The sequence below is a fragment of the Ursus arctos genome, unplaced genomic scaffold (genome assembly GCF_023065955.2).
Source record: "Ursus arctos isolate Adak ecotype North America unplaced genomic scaffold, UrsArc2.0 scaffold_6, whole genome shotgun sequence".
NCBI lineage: Eukaryota > Metazoa > Chordata > Mammalia > Carnivora > Ursidae > Ursus > Ursus arctos.
This window is the reverse complement of record NW_026623078.1, coordinates 27,832,964-27,854,573: the sequence shown is the minus strand read 5'-3', so window position 1 is coordinate 27,854,573 and position 21,610 is coordinate 27,832,964. Positions and strand designations below refer to the sequence as shown.

General features: G+C 38.3%; 1 long non-coding RNA gene across 1 annotated transcript in view; it reads right to left on the bottom strand.

The window, feature by feature from the left end:
* The window catches only part of LOC123000840 (uncharacterized), a 143,737-nt gene that overhangs the window by 75,115 nt on the left and 47,012 nt on the right, over positions 1-21,610 (bottom strand). The window contains exons 4-5 of the long non-coding RNA XR_007188095.2: positions 15,183-15,305; positions 3,758-3,889 (exon numbers count right to left, since the gene is read on the bottom strand). This is a non-coding gene — a long non-coding RNA (uncharacterized LOC123000840). The remainder of the gene's footprint in view (positions 1-3,757; positions 3,890-15,182; positions 15,306-21,610) is intronic.

The following is a 21,610-nucleotide window of genomic DNA, read 5'->3' as shown; positions in this document are numbered from 1 at the left end:
TTAATTTTTAGCAGAAACTTCATAAGCCAGAAGAGAGTGGCATGATATATTCAAAATGCTGAAAGGAAAAAACTGCAACCAAGAATATTCTATCCAGCAAGTCTATCATTAGGAATAGAAGAAGAGATAGAGTTTCCCAGATAAATAAAACCTAAGTTCATCAACACTAAACCAGTCTTACAAAAAACATTTAAGGGCATTCTTTAAGCGGAAAGGAAAGTTTATAATCAGCAGAAAGAAAATTATGAAAGGAAAAAATTTCACAGGTAAATACAAACATAATAAAAATAGTAGATATAAGACCAGTATGGAGGTTAAAGCACAAAAGCAGTAAAATCAATTCAATCTATAAAAATCAGTCAAGGGATTCACAAAATTAAAATATGTAAAGTATGATATCCTATACATAAAACATGGTGGGGGGAGATATAATGTGTTTAGAATGGGTATGAAACTGGAAATAATCACAAGAAAAAATCTGGAAAGAACACAAATACATGGAGGTTAAATAACATGCTACTAAACAATGAATAGATCAACCAAAGAATTAAAGAGGAAATAAAAAATACAGAGACAAATGAAAATGAAAACACAATGGTCCAAAAATTTGGGGATGGAGCAAAGCTATTCTAAGAAGGCAGATTATAACAAGAAGCAAGAAAAATCTCAAATGAACAACCTAACTTTATATCTAAAGGAGCTAGAAAAAGAACAGACAAGCCCAAAGCCAGTAAAAGAAAGGAAATAATAGAGGTTAGAGCAGAAATAAATGAAATAGAGACTAAAAAAACCCAATAGAAATGATCAATGATGAGAAATCGTTCTTTTTTTTTTTTTTTTTAAAGATTTTATTTATTTATTTATTCGACAGAGATAGAGACAGCCAGCGAGAGAGGGAACACAAGCAGGGGGAGTGGGAGAGGAAGAAGCAGGCTCCTAGCGGAGGAGCCTGATGTGGGGCTCGATCCCATAACGCCGGGATCACGCCCTGAGCTGAAGGCAGGCGCTTAACCGCTGTGCCACCCAGGCGCCCCGAGAAATCGTTCTTTTTGATGGCTGAGTAATAAACATGGACAGGACTGGAGGAGATAATGCTAAGCAATATAAGTCAAGCAGAGAAAAACAATTATCATATGGTTTCACTCATTTATGGAACATAAGAAGTAGGAAGATTGGTAGAAGAAAGGGAAGAAGAAAGGGGGTAAACAGAAGGGGGAATGAACAATGAGAAACTATGGACTCTGGGAAACAAACTGAGGGCTTCAGAGGGGAGGAAGATGGGGGAATGGGATAGGCTGGCGATGGGTATTAAGGAGGGCATGTATTACATGGTGCACTGGGTGTTATACACAAGTAATGAATCATGGAACTTTACATCAAAAACTAGGGATGTACTGTATGGTGACTAACATAATATAATAAAAAGCATTATTATAAAAAAAAAAAAAGAACTGATCAATGAAACCAGAAGTTGGTTCTTTGAAAAGATCAACAAAATTGATAAACCTTTAGCCAGATTTATTGCAAGAAAAGAGAGGACTAAAATAAATAAAATCAGAAATGAAGGAAGAGAGATAATAACTGACACCACAGAAATACAAAGTATTATAAGAATATTATGAAAAATTATATGAAAACAAATAGGACAACCTAGAAGAAATGGATAAATTCCTAGAAACATAACCTTCCAAAACTGAAACAGGAAGAAATAGAAAATTGAACAGACTGATTACTAGAAATGAAATTTAATCAGCAGTTTAAAAATACCCAACAAACAAAACTCCAGGACCAGATAGCTTGACAGACAAATTCTATCAAACATTTAAAGAGTTAATATCTATCATTCTCAAACTATTTCAAAAAATAGAAGAGGAAGGAAAACTTCCAAATTCATTCTATGAGGCCAGAGTTACCCTGATACCAAACCCAGATAAAGACACTACAAAAAAAAAAAAAGAAAAAAAGAAAGAAAGAAAAAGAAAAGAAAAGAAAACTACAGGCCAATATCTCTGATGAACATAAATGCAAAAATCCTCAACAAATTATTAGCAAACTGAATCCAACAATACTTTGTAAGAAATAATTCATTCACCACAATCAAGTGGCATTTATTCCAGGGATGCAAGAGTAGCTCAATATTCACCAATCAGTTAATGTGATACACCACTTTAACAAGAGAAAGGATAAAAGCTATAAGATCATCTCAATAGATGCAGAAAAAGCATTTGACAAAGTACAACATTCATTCATGATAAAAAACCCTCAACAAAGTAGGTTTAGATGGAACATACCTCAACATAATAAAGACCATATGTTAAAATCTCATAGCTAACATCATACTTAATGGTGAAAAGCTGAGAGCATTTCTTCTAAGATCAGGAACAAGGATGTCAACTCTCAACACCTTTATTCAACACTGTACTGGAAGTCCTAGCTATAGGAATCAAACAACAAAAAGAAACGAAAGGCATCCAAATTACTAAGGAAGAAGCAAAACTGTCCACTATTTGCTGATGACATGATACTATACAGCAAAAACTCTAAAGACTCAACCAAAAAATTACTAAAACTAAAAAATGAATTCAGTAAAGTGATAGGATACAAAATTAATATACAAAAATTTGTTACATTTCTATACACTAATAATGAAGTAGCAGAAAGGGAAATTAGGAAAACAATCCCATTACAATTGTACCAAAAATAATAAAATACCTAGTAATAAACTTAAGCAAAGAGGTGAAAGATCTGTACTCTGAGAACTATAAAACATTGATGAAAGAAACTGAAGATGACCCAAATAAATGGAAAGATATTCCAATTTCATGGATTAGAAGAAAAAATATTGTTAAAAAATCCATACTATCCAAAACAATCTACAGATTTAATGCAATCCCTATCAAAATACTAACAACATTTTTCACGAAACTAGAATAATACTAAAATTTGTATGCAACCACAAAAGACCCCAAATAACAACAGCAATTTTAAGAAAAACAATGCTGGGGGTATCACAATCCCAGATTTCAAGATTGTACTACAAAGTAATCAAAACAGTATAGTACTGGCACAAAAAAAACGGACACACAGATCAATAGAACAGTATAGGGAGTCCAGAAATAACCTCACACTTTTATGGTTAATTCATCAATGACAAAGGAAGCAAGAATATACAATGGGAAATTGACAGTCTTCAATAAGTAGAGCTGGGGAAACTGGACAGCTATAGGCAAAAAAGTGAACCTGGACCATTTTCTTACACTATATGCAAAAATAAACTTAAAATGGATTAAAGACCTACATGTGAGACCTGAAACCGTAATAGTCCTAGAAGAAAACATAGGCAGTAACTTCTTTGACATCAGCCGCAGAAACATTTTTCTAAATATGTCTCCTCTGGCAGGAAAACAAAAGCAAAATGAAACTATTAGGCCTACAAAAAATAAAGCTTTTGCACAATGAAGGAAAACACCAACACTGAGCACAAAGCCCCACAAGGGGCTCAATCTCATCACTTTAAGATTATAACCTGAGCTGAAATCAGGAGCTGGAGGTTTAACCACTGGGCCACCCAGGTGCCCCAGAAGATTTCAACATTTGAAAAGTTATTGTTTCTTGAAGACCGTTGGTTTTCAATTGATAAACATACATAAACATCACATGGGAAACTTGTTTAAAACGCATGCTTCTTGTTCACAGCATAAATTCTGACTAAGCAGGACTTGGGATAGACATTGGGAACATTCATTTTCATACATACCTCAACTGGTTGTAATGCAGTTGATCCTCTATCACTCTTTGAAAAGCACTCTTATGAACCATTCATTTTGGTGATTTTTAATTTTCCATGAGTTCTTACTTTTTGTGTGTGCTACAAAACTTTCCACTGGATCTGTATTATTATGGGAAAGCAGAGTAAGAAGTCAGGGCAAGGATGGTATTCTTTGTTACTTGAATTGCTTAATCTTTGTTGCTTAATTATTTTGTCATGTCAGAAGATATAGTAGATTTTTTAAGGTATTAAAAAGAAAGAATTATTGAAATTTTCTCAGCTTCTGTGATACTACTTACCTCTTAAGTCAATTCTTAGTTTCCCTTGCAGGTTCTTTTTCCCCCTCTCTCTTTAGCCCATTTTCTCTCCCTGTTCTGTACATTTTCCCTGGGTGATTTCATTCATGTCTGTGGTTTCAACTACCACTAATATGATGACAATCTCTAATTTTTTCAGTCTGAGCTCCAAACAAGAATATCCAATTTTGCCTGTTGAAAGTGTTCATTAAATTAGCCCTTGAGAGGGGCACCTGGGTGGCTTAGTTGGTTAAGTGTCTGCTTTCAGCTCAGGTCATGAACCCAGGACCCTGGGATGAAGCCCAGCGTCAGGCTCCCTGCTTAGCGGGGAGTCTGCTTCTCCTTCACCCTCTGCCACTCTTCCTGCTTGTGCATGCACTCTCTTGTTCTCTCTTCAACAAATAAACAAAGTCTTTTAAAAAAATTATCCCTTGAGAACCCAGATTCAAGATGTCGAAAACCAAACTCCTTAACTTTGACCCCAAGTTTATTCTTCCTCCAGTATTTCCTATCTCCATGAATTACTATAACAAATCCACCATGACAGACACTTAATTCCGTTCTTTTCAGGGTCCACATCCAGAAGACTTTTAAATCCTATTGATTGCATGCCCATGTTATCTCAAGATTCTGCCACTCCTTTTATCCCCATCAGAGCCACCTTGGTCTAGTCTTCATATAGTGTGGCTGTAGTTCTCCCTTCCTTTAGTCTTTCCATTTCCATATTTGTATTTCACACTGCTTCCAGCGATGTTATAAAACCACAAGCTACAAGCACAGCCATTCTGAACCATATACAATTTTCTTTCTGCCTCTTCTAACATATGTTTTCCCATGTGCTGCTCACTTTGCCTTGAACATGCTTTTCCTCCATGCAAGTGTCTTACTAATTCACACCCATCTTTCAAGTGTTGACTTAGGTATCAACTCCTCCTCCAGGCTTCCCTGGTCTTTGACATAGATGCTAGCCCTCTGCATGCCCCTATTCTCTCATATATATCTTCACTTCTCTCATAGCATTTATCTCACTGGGTGGTCACCGTTGGCCTTTTTCCTCTCTTTCCAACTAAAATTTTCTAATACTCGAGTCTCTACCTTTAAAAATCTTCCCTGGCTACCCTATCTAAAACAGCACTCTACAACTCCTCTACTCCCCAATCTTATCACTCTCTATTCTTTTACTCTGCTTTACTTTTTCTCATGGTATTAAAAAACACCCAACAAAGTATTATCTATTCATTTGTTCATGTTTAGTTTCAGATTTCCCACATATGATATACTCTCCATGAAAGCAATGTGTCTTATTTCACCATAGTATTTCCATAACCTAGAAGAGTCCCTGACACATAAGTCCTAGATAAATATGTGATAGACAAACAAAAGTATGTGTCCTTTGTATGTAAAATTTCCAACTTTTATATCATTGTATCCTCAGCACTCAGAACCCGTGTTACTGGCACAAAGTATATATCTAATAAACATTTGATGAATTAACAGAGAGATGGCCCTAATAACTTCTCTACCAAAAAGATATTTTAAATATGTATTATCTAATATATGAGGTGTGTGTGGTATGTCTGTAAATTATGTAAATAAGGGATGTGTTAAACATTACTTAATACCAAGAAAAACAAACTTGTATTAAGAAATAAATAATGATAGCTAGCATCTTTGTTTAAAAATCAGGTAATTTGGGCTTTATGGTAGGCATAATTCTAAAGATGTCCCCCAAGATTCCCATTCCCTGGCTATTCAATCACATACTATTCAAGGCACTGCTGTGAAAAGACACTGCAGATGTTACTTTGAGAAGCAAGAAAAATCTCAAAAAAACAACCTAAACTTACACCAAAAAAAAGCTAGAAAAAGAACAACAAATGAAGCCAGCAGAAGGAAGGAAATAATAAAGTTCCTAGCAGAAATAAATGATATAGAAACTGAAAAACAACAGAATAGATTGATGAAACCAGGAGCTGTTTCTTTGACGAAAAAATAGTAAAACTGATAAACTTCTAGCCAGACTTATCAAAAAAAAGAGAGAAAGGACCTAAATAAATAAAATCACAAATGAGAGAGGAGAAATAACAACCAACGCCATAGATATACAAACTATGAAAATATAAATATGAAAATACAAAATATGAAAACTATATGCCAACCAATTGGACAACCTGAAAGAAATGGACAAATTCCTAGACATGTGTACACTACCAAATGAAACAGGAAGAAATAGAAAACTTGAATAGACCAATAACCAGCAAAGAGATTGAATCAGTAATCAAAAAACTCCCAACAAACAAAACTCCAGGGCCAGATGGCTTCACAGGTGAAGTCTACCAAACATTTAAAGAAGAGTTAATACCTATTCTTCTCAAACTGTTCCAAAAAATAGAAAAAGGAAAACTTCCAAATTCATTCTGAGGTCTGCATTACCTTGATACCAAAACCAGACTAAATCTCTACTAAGAATGAGAACTATAGGCCAATATTCCTGATGAACATGGATGCAAAAACTCTCAATAAAATACTAGCAAACCATATCTAACAATACATTAAAAAATCACTCACCACAATAAAGCTGGATTTATTCCTGGATTGCAAGGGTGGTTCAATATTCACAAATCAATCAACGTGATACACCACATTACTAAAAGAAAGTGTAAGAACCATATGATCATTTCAATAGATGCAGAGAAAGCATTTGACAAAATACAATATCCATTCATGATAGAAACCCTTAACAAAGTAGGTTTAGAAGGAATATACCTCAACATAATATAGGCCAGCTATGAAAAGCCCACAGCAAATATCATCCTGAATGGGCAAAAACTGAGACCTTTTCCTCTATGGTCAGGAACAAGACAGGGATGTCCAATCCCACCACTGTTATTTAACATAGTATTTACTTTAAGTCCTAACCTCAGCAATCAGACAACAAAAAGAAATAAAAGACATCCAAATGGGTAAGAAAGAAATCAAATTTTCACTCTTTGTAGATGACATGATACTCTATATAAAATAACCAAAGACTACCAAGAAGCTGCTAGAACCAAAAAACAAATTCAATAAAGTCTCAGGATACAAATTCAATGTACAGAAATCTGTTCCATTTCTACACACCATAATGAAGAAGCAGAAAGAATTAAGAAAACAATCCCATTTATAATTACACCAAAAACAATAAGATACCTAGGAATGAGATGAGAGAGACCTGTACTCTAAAAACTATAAAACATTGATGACAGAAATTGAAGATGACACAAAGAGATGGAAAGACATTCCACTGGAAGAACAAATATTGTTAAAATGTCTATACTACCCAAAACAGTCTACAGATTTAATGCAGTCCCTATCAAAATACCAACAGCATTTTTTACACAGCGAGAACAAACAATCCTAAAGTTTGTATGGAACCACAAAAGACCTCAAATAGTCAAAGCAATCTTGAGAAAGAACAACAAGACTGGAGGTATCACAATCCCAGATTTCAAGATATACAACAAAGTTTGTAGTAATCAAAACAGTATGGTACTGGCACAAAGGTACACACATAGATCAACAGAACAGAATAGAAAACCCAGAAATAAACCCACAATTATATGGTCAGTTAATCTTCAACATAGCAGGGAAGAGTGTGCAATGGGAAAAAGGCAGTCTCTTCAACAAATGGTGTTAGAAAACCTGGACAGCAAAAGAATGAAACTGGACCACTTTCTTACACCAAACACAAAAAGAAATTTAAAATGGATTAAAGATCTAAATATAAGACCTGAAACCATAAATATCCTAGAAGAGAACACAGGCAGTAACCTCTTTGATATGGGCCACAGTGAATTCCTTCTAGATATGTCTCATGAGGCAAGGGAAACAAAAACAAAAATAAACTATTGGGACTTCATCAAAATAAAAACTTCTGCACAGTGAAGGAAACAATCAACAAAACTAAAAGGCAACCTATGGAATGAGAGAAGCTATTTGCAAATAACATATCTGATAAAGGGTTAGTATCCAAAATATATAAAGAACCTATAAAACTCTACATCCAAATAACAGATAATCCAATTTTAAAAAGGGCAAAAGACATGTGTAGACATTTTCCCAAAGATATCCAAGGGCCAACAGACACATGAAAACTTGCTCAACATCACTGACCATCAGAGAAATACAAATGAAAACCACAATGAGATATCACCTCATACTTGTCAGAATGGCCGAAATAAAAAATGCAAGATACAAAAAGTATTGGCGAAGATGTGGAGAAAAAGGAACCTTCTTGCACTGTTGGTGGGAATTCAAATGATACAGCCACTCTGGAAAACAGTATGGAGTTCCTCAAAAAGTTAAAAATAGAGCTATGGGGGTGTCTGGGTAGCGCAGTCCTTAAGCGTCTGCCTTCGGCTCAGGGCATGATCCCAGCGTTCTGGGATCAAGCCCCGCATCAGGCTCCTCTGCTAGGAGCCTGCTTCTTCCTCTCCCACTCCCCCTGCTTGTGTTCCCTCTCTCGCTGGCTCTCTCTTTCTCTCTCTCTCTCTCAAATAAATACATAAATAAACCTTTAAAAAAAAATAGAGCTACTCTACGAACCAGCAATTGCACTACTTAGTATTTACCCAAAGAATACAAAAATACTAATTCAAAGGGATAGATGCACCCTGATGTTTATAGCAGCATTATCTACAGTAGCCAAATTATGAAAGCAGCCTAAGTGTCCATTAACTGATGAATGGATAAAAAAGATGCACATATATGTACGTATACATATACATATATGTGTATATATACATATACATATATATATATAATGGAATATATATACGTGTGTGTGTGTGTATATATAAAATGCAATATTAGCCATCAAAAAGAATGAAATCTTGCCATTTGCAATGACATGAATGCAGCTGAAGAGTATTTTGCTAAGCAAAATAAGTCAGTCAGAGAAAGACAAATACCATATGATTTCATTCACGTGGAATTTAGGAAACAAAACAAATGAGCAAAGGAAAAAAAGAGAGAGAGAGAGGCAAAGCAAGAAACAGACACTTAACCATAGAGAACAAACTGATGGTTACCAGAGGGAAGGTGGGTAGGGGGATGGGTGAAATAGGTGATGGGATTAAAGAGTGCACTTGTGATGAGCACTGGGTGATGTATGAAAGTGTTGAATCATTATATTATACACCTGAAACTAATATTACAGTGTATATTAACCAATTAAAATTTAAGTAAAAAAGAAAAAAAAAGGAAGATTTCTATGAACTGTATAAAGCGATTTCCAGGAGGTATTAAGTTAAAAAAAAAAAAAGACACCCATTGTAATTAAGGTTACCAATCAGCTGGCCTTAATAAGTGGAGATTATTCTGGATTAACCAGGTAGACACAATATAATCACATGAGCCCTAAAGAAGAAAAGAGAAAGGCAGGAAAGCAGAAGAGACCCAACAGAAGAGATCAGTGAGTTTACCCCTGTTGCTGGTTTTGAAGGTGAAAACAGAGAGCCACAAGCCAAAGCATATGGGTGGCCTCAGAAGCTGTGCACAGCGTCTGGCAGAGAGCTAACAAGGAAACAGGCTCCTCAGTCCTACAACCACATAGAATTGAATTCTGCCAACAGTTTGCGTCACCCTGAAGGCTGATTCTGAGAGCCACCAGATAAGAGCCCAGGCCAGCTGCCAGTTTTATTTCAGCCTCATGAAACTAAACAGAGAAGCCAACTGAGCCACCCAGAATTCTGACCTACAGAACCGTGAGATAATAAACTTGTGTTGGTTTAAGCTACTAAATTTGTGGTAATTTATCAGGGTGGCAATAGAAAAGTAACAGGTTCATTTCCTATTCTACCACCAGGTTGCAGGGACTCTCTGAACAAATTACTTCACATTAACGTTTTAGCTTGGTATCAGGTTCTAACTAATAAACGGGCTTGGAGATAAATTAAGTAAAAATAACTACTTGACAGAAATTAATTTTTTTAAGAATTGAGAACAATCTTAAAATTATTCTAATTGAATCTCCTTATTTTTCAGACTAGAAAACAGGGGTCCATATCCCTAATTAGTAAAAAAAGCTGCAATTTGGGGCCAGTTCATAACTACCAGCCTAGTGTTCATTTGACAACCTCATGTAACTGTCACATCCCCAGATGACCTGCGGCTGTATAAAGAAGCATCTGGAATGGCCTGCAGGGAGAAGGGGGAAGGCCTGCAGATGGCAGTAAGAAACCAGAAACTCCTTGGCTCCCTGACTTAGTAGTTAGGTGAACCCTGAGGATGTCATTCATTGCCTCAGAGCCTCAGTTCTCTTATCGTACAATGGGAAAAATATTACCTGTCCTGCTTTCTTTACAGTGTTCAGATCAATAAGCATTTCTTGAGCACCTACTACATGTTAAGTACTGCATTAAGTGCTATGATAAAAAGATATACCTGGGTTCCCTATCTGAAATTATTTATTTATAAACAGATTATTTCAATGTTATGTGATACATATTAGGCAAAAGTTAAACAGATGGGCCATGAGAACTCCGGGAAGGGTCATCTAATTCAGACATCTAACCCAGACATGAAGACAAAGGAAATGAAGAATACTCCCATATCTTGAAGAACAAGTAGATATGGTGCCAGCAAAAGAGGGCTTTCCAGGCAGGGGGACCAACATGAGCCCAAATGTACCAACAAGAAATAGTGCCATGTGAACTGCAAGTAGCCCTTTTTCCAAGAACCAAGAGTATGAAGAGAGAACTTCACGAACGAAAGCCAGATAATAAAAACCATTGTATGACTTGCTAGAGAATATGAACTTTGTCCTGTAGGAAGCAGAAGCCATTGGAAGGTTGGAAGCAAGAGGTAAAAAAAAAAAAATATATGACAATGAAGAAGATAAATTAGTGAGCATGAAGACTGGAAACATAGGTAGATGCTATCACCATAGTGCAGGTGCAAGGTAATAAACACCTGAAATGGGAAAATGGTGGTGGAGGCTCAGAAGAGAACCATACAATGAATCTTTAGAACAGGGATTCTTAAACCCTGCTTACCCCATAAAATCCCCTGATCCCATCCAGACCTCCTGAATTAGAATCCCCAAGAGCAAGGCCAGGCACTTTTATAAAAGATATAGGCAATTCTGATGAGCACCTTGGTTTCTGAGCTGTTCTAGGGCAGGGATTAAAAAACTACAGCCATGGGCCAAATCAGACCCACTGCCTGTTTTTGTATAGCCTATGGGCTAAGAATGGTTTTTATGGGGTTTTTTTTGTTTGTTTTTTAAAGATTTTATTTTATTTATGTGACAGAGACAGCCAGCAAGAGAGGGAACACAAGCAGGGGGAGTGGGAGAGGAAGAAGCAGGCTCCCAGCGGAGAAGCCCGATGTGGGGCTCGATCCCAGAACACCGGGATCATGCCCTGAGCCGAAGGCAGACGCTTAACGACTGCGCCACCCAGGCGCCCCGGTTTTTATGTTCTTAAATGGTTGAAAAAACCAAGAAGAATATTACATGACACATGAAAATTACATGAAATTCAAATCTCAGTGTCCATAAATAAAGCTTTATTGAACACTCATATGTTCATATATTGTCAATGATGACTTCAGTACTCAAATGGCAGAAGTGAGTAGTAGCAACAAGGATCATAAATCCTAAAGGCCCCGAAGCCTAAAATATTTACTATCTAGTCCCTCGGAGGAAAAATTGCTAAGACCTGATCTAAAGCAGTCATTCTTACTCTTGGCTGCACATTGTAATCATCTGCAATTTCCAAGTCATATCTCTGGGGGTACAACCCAGGCATCAGTATATTTTTTTAAGTGCCCTGGTAAGCTTTAACCTGTGCAGCCAGTGTTGAAAATGGCTGACTTAGAGAGTTATATTGACAGAACTTCGTGATTGTTTAGATGTGATTGGTGAAGGAAAGAAAGATTATATGGATTTAAAACCATGTGTTTTAGAGATTGTTATTATGAACTCTTTGAATGCAAAGAATGAAATCTCCTTTCCATATCCCCAGTACCTAGTATTGAATCTGATGCAGTAAAGATATTCAGTAAGAGTTTACTGTGTGAATACATGACTAAGTACTCCTCATTTAAGCAGTCTCCATACAAGGTACTTGAGAAATCGTTTATGTTCATTTCAGTGCCACAGAAAACTTTGGAAAAGTGGGCCTTATCTACCTGCACAAAAATATAGGTTTCACTTCGACTGGACTTCCAGAGATGAGCAATGTTAGAGAAAATTATAAATAAATTACAAGACAATTGCCATTAAAAGTCAATTTTTAGTTACTCAATTTTCTGAAATAATAGTTTCCTTTTAACTCTGGCAGAAATTGTTTTATAAATCTATTTTTAGCATTTACACTAATTCAAATAGTCAGATAAGATGAGGTTATATCAGAATATTATTTTTTTGGCTAAGGGTCTGCAAAACTTACAAAGCAAAGAATAAATATGATGTGATATTTTAAATAAATAATAAAGATCAAAACAGACTTAAGTTAGAGGTCATGTTTGAATATAAGAAAAAGTAACAACTGGGGCGCCTGGGTGGCTCAGTCATTAAGCATCTGCCTTTGGCTCAGGGCGTGATCCTGGAGTTCTGGGATCGAGCCCCACATCAGGCTCCTCTGCTGGGAGCCTACTTCTTCCTCTCCCACTCCCCCAGCTAGTGTTCCCTCTCTCGCTGGCTGTCTCTCTCTGTCAAATAAATAAATAAAATCTTTAAAAAAAAAAAAGAAAGAAAGAAAAAGTAACAACCATTCACAAATTATTATTGTGGTGTCTAAAGTAGATCTAGATATCAATCATAGTTAACTATTTCTGTATTGTACAAGAATTGATACTAATTAGATTATGTCCCCCTCCCAACTCTGCTATGCTCATCAATATTTTCCACCTTCCTTCAGTGTGCATATGCTGTTGTGGAGACAAGAAGAGAAAGAGAAGGTGGAGAAAGTGGGAGGAATTCTACATATATGGGTACATTACTCTATAGAAAATCCTTAGTCATGTCAGTGAGTGTGGCATCAGTCCAGACTGTCATAAAGGCATGTCTGAATTTTGAAAAGCAATGTAAAATAAGAAGTGTAATCTATTCTATTACTATTTACTGTTTTTAACTGCACCAACTTTTATACAAAACAGCATTACAACAATACTTTGATCAAAGATCTAAGATGACTGACTTCTTGAGAAAGCATTTGAGTTCACAGAGATTGGCCAGAGATGAAACAGTCCATGGAACTTCAACTAGAATCCTTATAGGTCTCAGGCAGGCAGAGCATAGTAACTTTCATGGGAAATGGTGACTGAAACGTGTTAGCATGTTTCGCATTTCCATTTTTAAATGTTGCACGTGATTCTGGAAAAGGCAAAGCTGTAAGATGACAGATCATCAGTTGCTGAGGTTTGAAATGGGGAAAGGGTTGATAACTAAGGGGCAGCACAGGGAAACATGCAGGGGTGAAAGAATTACATCTTGATGGTGGTGGTAGTTATGCAAACTATACATTTATCAAAACTCACAGAGTTGTGCACTGAAAGGAACTCATTTGATTATATGCAAAATTTTTAAAATATATATATTGTTAATTGTTTTTAGAATAAATTGAGTTGATATACACAATGGATGAGATGATAAGACTTGGTTAGATCAGCAGTAACTTTCTAATATTACATAGATAATCCATGTTATTTTCTAATTGTTAACTAAAAGCTCTAACTGCCAAATGAAATGCACTATTTTTGATTAAACATACAAATGAAACCTAACCAGGGCCCTTAGAAGAAGTAAAAATTAAGAAAACTTGACATAGAGAATATAATGGTAAGATAAAAAATAGGTAAAATAAAAATAAAGTATATAAAGGGAAGCACGTTTTGAGGACAATTTTGATGGTAAAAAGTAACCAAACAAAAAAAATCTTTGTTATAAAAAGTCAGCTAAGAAATGTAGTTCTGGGGCGCCTGGGTGGCACAGCGGTTAAGCGTCTGCCTTCGGCTCAGGGCGTGATCCCGGCGTTATGGGATCGAGCCCCACATCAGGTTCCTCCGCTATGAGCCTGCTTCTTCCTCTCCCACTCCCCCTGCTTGTGTTCCCTCTCTCGCTGGCTGTCTCTATCTCTGTCAAATAAATAAATAAAAAATCTTAAAAAAAAAAGTTAAAAAAAAAAAAAAAAGAAATGTAGTTCTGATGGAGGCAGAGACTCCAGTTTCAGTTAAGAATATTTAATGCCGGAGGGAGGAGTTAAGATGGCGGAGGAGTAGGAGACCCCTTTTTCAGCCGGTCCCCTGAGTCGAGCTGGATAGGTACCAGACCAGCCTAAACAACCACGGAACCAGCCTGAGACGCAGGAAGATGCATCTGGATCTCTACAAATGAACATCTCCAGTGCTGAGTATTGAGGTACGAAGCGGGGAGCCATGAAACCGTGCACAGATATCATATCGGAAGATAAACGGAAGGGGGAGGGACCGCCGCATTCAGGCGCCGGGAAGCGGTAGCCACTTGCACGGGGGAGCGGGCGGGGCTCACGGACGGCACCCGCAAAACAGCAGACTGAGACCGTGAGCCGGGTGCGCGCCACCAGGCATCTTGAGGAACACCGGAATCCCGGTGCGCTCAATGGATCCAGACTGAGACCGGGAGCTTCCAGAGCGGAGCGCGCGCGGGGCGGCTGGCGGCTGGCGGCATTAGAAACACAAAGGACAGAGACGCACCGGCCCTGGAGGTGAGGGCTGGGACGCCGGGTGTGGGGCGCACATCCCGGGACGCTGCAGGGTTGAGCAGCACCAACAGTAACAGAGTTAAAGTGGCCAGAACATTAGTAGAGAACAGGCCGCAATCCCTCTGTTCTGTGACAGAGGCTGAAATTTGGCCGCTGCTGCTCTGACTCTCAGAAGAGGCACAGCAAACCGCCAGGGAAAGCCGCCAGAGAACAAAAGCCTGGAAATACCAGCTCAGAGAGTGCCCATCCCCATCCCCCCTCGCAGGGGACACGGAGACTCTACCCAAACAGGGTTGCCTGAGTATCAGCGCAGCAGGCCCCTCCCCCAGAAGGCAGGCTGAAAAATCAAGAAGCCCACAACCCGGGCGCCGGGGTGGCGCAGTCATTGAGTACCTGTCTTCGGCTTAGGGCGTGATCCCTGCGTTCCGGAAAGGAGTCCCTCATCGGGCTCCTCCGCTGGGAGCCTGCTTCTTCCTCTCCCACTCCTCTGCTTCGGTTCCATCTCTCGCTGGTTGGCTGCCACATAAATAAATAAATAAAATCTTTAAAGAAGAAGCCCACATCCCTAAGATCCCTATAAAACAAGGGGCACGGCCTGGGACCCAGTCAATAAATTGGGCTCTGGACAACCCCGCAACCTCTCCTCATCAGAATGACAAGAAGGAGAAGCCCCTCCCAGCAAAGAAAAGACAGTGAGTCTGTGGCCTCTACCACAGAAATAATGGATATGGATGTAAGCAAAGTATCAGAAATGAAATTCAGAGTAACGATGGTCAAAATGATGAGTAGAATTGAAAAAATATTAACGAAAAGGTTACTGAGAATATAGAATCCCTAAGGACAGAAATGAGAGCGAATCTGACAGAAATTAAAAATTCTATGAGCCAAATGCAGGCAAAACTAGAGGCTCTGACGGCCAGGGTCACAGAAGCAGAGGAACGGGTTAGTGAATTGGAGGATGGGTTAATAGAGGAAAAAATAAAAATTGAAGATGGTCTTAAAAAAATCCACGCCCACAAATGTAGGTTACGGGAGATTACTGACTCAATGAAACGATCCAATGTTAGAATCATCGGCATCCCCGAGGGGGTGGAGAAAAACAGAGGTCTAGAAGAGATATTTGAACAAATTGTAGCTGAAAACTTCCCTAATCTAGCAAGGGAAACAAACATTCGTGTCCAAGAGGCAGAGAGGACCCCTCCCAAGCTCAACCACGACAAACCTACGCCACGTCACGTCATAGTGCAATTTGCAAATATTAGATCCAAGGATACAGTATTGAAAGCGGCCAGGGCAAGGAAATTTCTCACGTACCAAGGCAAAGGCATCAGAATTACGTCAGACCTGTCTACACAGACCTGGAATGAGAGAAAGGGTTGGGGGAGCATATTTAAAGCTCTTTCAGAGAAAAACATGCAGCCAAGGATCCTTTATCCAGCAAGGCTGTCATTCAGAATTGATGGAGAAATAAAGACATTTCAGAATCGCCAGTCACTAACCAATTTCGTAACCACGAAACCAGCCCTACAGGAGATATTAAGGGGGGTTCTATAAAAGTAAAAAGGCCCCAAGAGTGATACAGAACAGAAAGTCATAGCCAATACAAACAAAGACTTTACTGGCAACATGGCATCATTAAAATCATATCTCTCAGTAATCAGTCTTTTTTTTTTTTTTTTAAAGATTTTATTTATTTATTCGACAGAGGTAGAGACAGCCAGCGAGAGAGGGAACACAAGCAGGGGGAGTGGGAGAGGAAGAAGCAGGCTCATGGCGGAAGAGCCTGATGTGGGGCTCGATCCCAGAACGCCGGGATCACGCCCTGAGCCGAAGGCAGACGCTCAACCGCTGTACCACCCAGGCGCCTCTCTCAGTAATCAGTCTTAATGTAAATGGTTTGAACCATCCCATAAACGCCACAGGGTTGCAGATTGGATAAAAAGAAATGACCCATCCATTTGCTGTCTATAAGAGACTCATTTCGAACCCAAAGATGCATTCAGACTAGAGTAAGGGGATGGACTACCATCTTTCACGCAAATGGACCTCAAAAGAAAGCTGGGGTAGCAATTCTCATATCAGATAAATTGGATTTTAAACCAGAGACTATAGTTAGAGACGCAGAAGGGCACTATATTATTCTTAAAGGAAGTATTCAACAAGTGGATATGACAATTATAAATATATATGCCCCCAACAGGGGAGCAGCAAGATACACAAGCCAACTCTTAACCAGAATAAAGAGACATATAGATAAAAATACATTAATAGTAGGGGACCTCAACACTCCACTATCAGAAATAGACAGAATACCCTGGCAAAAACTAAGCAAAGAATCAAAGGCTTTGAATGCCATACTCGACGAGTTGGACCTCATAGATATATATAGAACACTACACCCCAGAACCAAAGAATACTCATTCTATTCTAATGCCCATGGAACATTCTCAAGAATAGACCATGTTCTGGGACACCAAACAGGTTTCAACCGATACCAAAGATTGAAATTATCCCCTGCATATTCTCAGACCACAACGCTCTGAAATTGGAACTCAACCACAAGGAAAAATTTGGAAGAAACTCAAACACTTGGAGACTAAGAACTATCCTGCTAAGGAATGACTCGATAAACCAGGAAATCAAAAATCAAATTAAACAATTTATGGAGACCAATGAGAATGAAAATACAACAGTCCAAAACCTATGGGATACTGCAAAGGCAGTCCTAAGGGGGAAATACATAGCCATCCAAGCCTCACTCAAAAGAATAGAAAAATCTAAAATGCAGTTTTGATATTCTCACCTCAAGAAGCTGGAACAGCAACAGAGGGACAGGCCTAATCCACGCACGAGGAAGCAGTTGACCAAAATTAGAGCTGAAATCAATCAATCAGAAACCAGAAGTACAGTAGAGCAGATCAACAGGACTAGAAGCTGGTTCTTTGAGAGAATCAATAAAATTGACAGACCACTGGCAACACTTATCCAAAAGAAAAGAGAAAAGACCCAGATTATTAAAATTATGAATGAAAAAGGAGAGGTCACGACGAACACCATTGAAATTGGAAGGATTATTAGAAATTTTTATCAACAGCTATATGCCAATAAACTAAGCAATCTGGAAGAGATGGAATCCTTCCTGGAAACCTATAAACTACCAAGATTGAAACCAGAAGAAATTGATTCCTTAAAGAGGCCAATTAATTATGAAGAGATTGAGTCAGTGATAAACAACCTTCCAAATAACAAAACTCCAGGCCCGGACGGTTTTCCTGGGGAATTCTACCAAACATTCAAAGAAGAAATAATACCTATTCTCCTAAAGCTATTTCAAAAAATAGAAACAGAAGGAAAGCTACCAAACTCATTCTATGAGGCCAATATTACCTTGATCCCCAAACCAGGCAAAGACCCCCTCAAAAAGGAGAATTACAGACCGATTTCCCTAATGAATATGGACGCCAAAATCCTCAACAAGATACTTGCTAATAGAATCCAACAGTACATTAAAAGGATTATCCATCACGATCAAGTGGGATTCATACCTGGGATGCAAGCGTGGTTCAATATTCGCAAATCAATCAGTGTGATACATCATATCAACAAGAAAAGACTCAGGAACCATATGATCCTCTCAATCGATGCCAAAAAAGCATTTGACAAAATACAGCATCCTTTCCTGATTAAAACGCTTCAGAGTGTAGGAATAGAAGGTACATTTCTGAATCTCATAAAAGCCATCTATGAAAAGCTACTGCAAATATTATTCTCAATGGGGAAAAGCTGGAAGCCTTTCCCTTAAGATCAGGAACTCGACAAGGATGCCCACTCTCGCCACTATTATTCAACATAGTACTAGAAGTCCTTGCAACAGCAATCAGACGACAAAAAGGGATCAAAGGTATTCAAATCGGCAAAGAACAAGTCAAAATGTCTCTCTTCGCAGATGACATGATACTCTATATGGAAAACCCAAAAGAATCCACTCCCAAACTATTAGAAGTTATAGAGCAATCCAGTAACATGGCGGGATACACAATCAATACTCAGAAATCAGTTGCATTTCTATACACGAATAACGAGACCGAAGAAAGAGAAATTAGGGAATCCATCCCATTTACAGTAGCACCAAAAACCATACGTTACCTTGGAATTAACTTAACCAGAGACGTAAAGGACCTATATTCTAGAAACTATAAATCACTCTTGAAAGACATTGAGGAAGACGTAAAAAGATGGAAAGATATTCCATGCTCATGGATCGGAAGAATTAACATAGTTAAAATGTCCATGCTACCCAGAGCAACCTACACTCTCAATGCTATCCCGATCAAAATACCGAGGACATTTTTCAAAGAACTGGAACAAATAGTCCTTAAATTTGTATGGAAACAGAAAAGGCCCCGAATCGCCAAGGAACTGTTGAAAAGGAAAAACAAAGCTGGGGGCATCACAATGCCGGATTTCGAGCTGTACTACAAAGCTGTGATCACAAAGACAGCATGGTACTGGCACAAAAACAGACAGACAGACCAATGGAACAGAATAGAGAACCCAGAAATGGACCCTCAGCTCTTTGGGCAACTAATCTTTGATAAAGGAGGAAAAAACATCCGGTGGGAAAAAGACAGTCTCTTCAATAAATGGTGCTGGGAAAATTGGACAGCTACATGCAAAAGAATGAAACTTGACCACTCTCTCACACTATACACAAAAATAAACTCCAAATGGATGAAAGACCTCGATGTGAGACAGGAATCCATCAAAATTCTAGAGGAGAACATAGGCAGCAACCTCTACGACATCGGCCAAAGCAACCTTTTACATGATACATCCCCAAAGGCAAGAGAAACAAAAGATAAAATGAATTTATGGGACTTCATCAAGATTAAAAGTTTCTGCACAGCCAAGGAAACAATCAGAAAAACTAAGAGGCAGCCCACGGAATGGGAGAATATATTTGCAAATGACACTACAGATAAAGGACTGGTATCCAAGATCTACAAAGAACTTCTCAAACTCAATACACGAGAAACAAATAAACAAATCAAAAAATGGGCAGAAGATATGAACAGACACTTTTCCAATGAAGACATACAAATGGCTAACAGACACATGAAAAAATGTTCAAAATTATTAGCCATCAAGGAAATTCAAATCAAAACCACACTGAGATACCACCTTACGCCAGTTAGAATGGCAAAAATTGACAAGAGATAACAATTGTTGGAGAGGATGTGGAGAAAGGGGATCCCTCCTATATTGTTGGTGGGAATGCAAGTTGGTACAGCCACTCTGGAAAACAGTGTGGAGGTCCCTTAAAAAGTTAAAAATTGAGCTACCCTATGATCCAGCCATTGCACTACTGGGTATTTATCCCAAAGATACAGACGTAGTGAAGAGAAGGACCAAATGCACCCCAATGTTCATAGCAGCAATGTCCACAATAGCTAAATGGTGGAAGGAGCTGAGATGCCCTTCAACAGATGAGTGGATTAAGAAGTTGTGGTCCATATATACAATGGAATATTACTCAGCCATCAGAAAGAATGAGTTCTCAACATTTGCTACAACATGGACGGCACTGGAGGAGATAATGCTAAGTGAAATAAGTCAAGCAGAGAAAGACAACTATCATATGATTTCTCTCATCTATGGAGCATAAGAACTAGGATGATCGGTAGGGGAAGAAAGGGATAAAGAAAGGGGGGTAATCAGAAGGGGAAATGAAACATGAGAGACTATGGACTATGAGAAAGAAACTGAGGACCTCAGAGGGGAAGGGGGGTGGGGGAATGGGATAGACCGGTGATGGGTAGTAAGGAGGGCACGTATTGCATGGTGCACTGGGTGTTATACACAACTAATGAATCATCAAGCCTTACATCGGAAACCGGGGATGTACTGTATGGTGACTAACATAATATAATAAAATATCATTAAAAAAAAAAAGAATATTTAATGCCAAGACTCTAAAATGACTCAAAAAGTCTAAGGGTAAATAAACCAACCTACTGTATGTAAATTTTAAAATAAGAAATGTTAAATACTGTATACATATAAATTCATCTTAGAAAACTTTTCATACATTCATCAGAGAAAAGGACATATTTTATATAGACATCACCACAGAAAAGCATGTCTGTTAAAAAGAACACATTTATTCTCCCCATTTCTCCTGAGCCAACATTTCAGAATGAACACAGAAATAGTAATAGTTTTCTCTACTTCTTTCCTCGATTCACCATTCAAGGTGAATGGTAAATAATTTATGTAGATAAGTGTTTACTTTGCAGCCAATGGCTTCTGTAGCCAATGTTCACTATAGCCATCAAGTAGATTCAGAAATCCCCTCAGGTCAGCAGATGGAAAAAGCAGCATGGCCTTGAGAATACACCCCACCAGTGTCCCTTCTTTTAGTCCTAAAACCATAAGGACTACATGCATGCACAGAAGTTAATGTGCTTTTATTTTTTTTTTCCATCTTGCTTTGTCAGCCCTCATGGGATGTTCTATAAAGTTTAATAATATGCTCAAGTCTGGGAATCACATAATCGAGTTCTTTTTATTCCAGAATTATACTTAGACCTATCAGACAGGTATAAAAACTCTACTGACAGATGCATGAGCCAAGTATGCTAACATGCTGGGGTTTCTTTTTCGTACACCATTTTTGCATTGGCTGCCAATGGTGAAGAATGTAGTCTGAATAAAATCATAAAGAAACCAGAGGAAGGTCTGAGTGACTTTATTTAAAATCTGGGTGGGGTTGAGGGTGGGGAGGAATTGACCCTTCTAACTAAACACAAACCCTTAGCAGT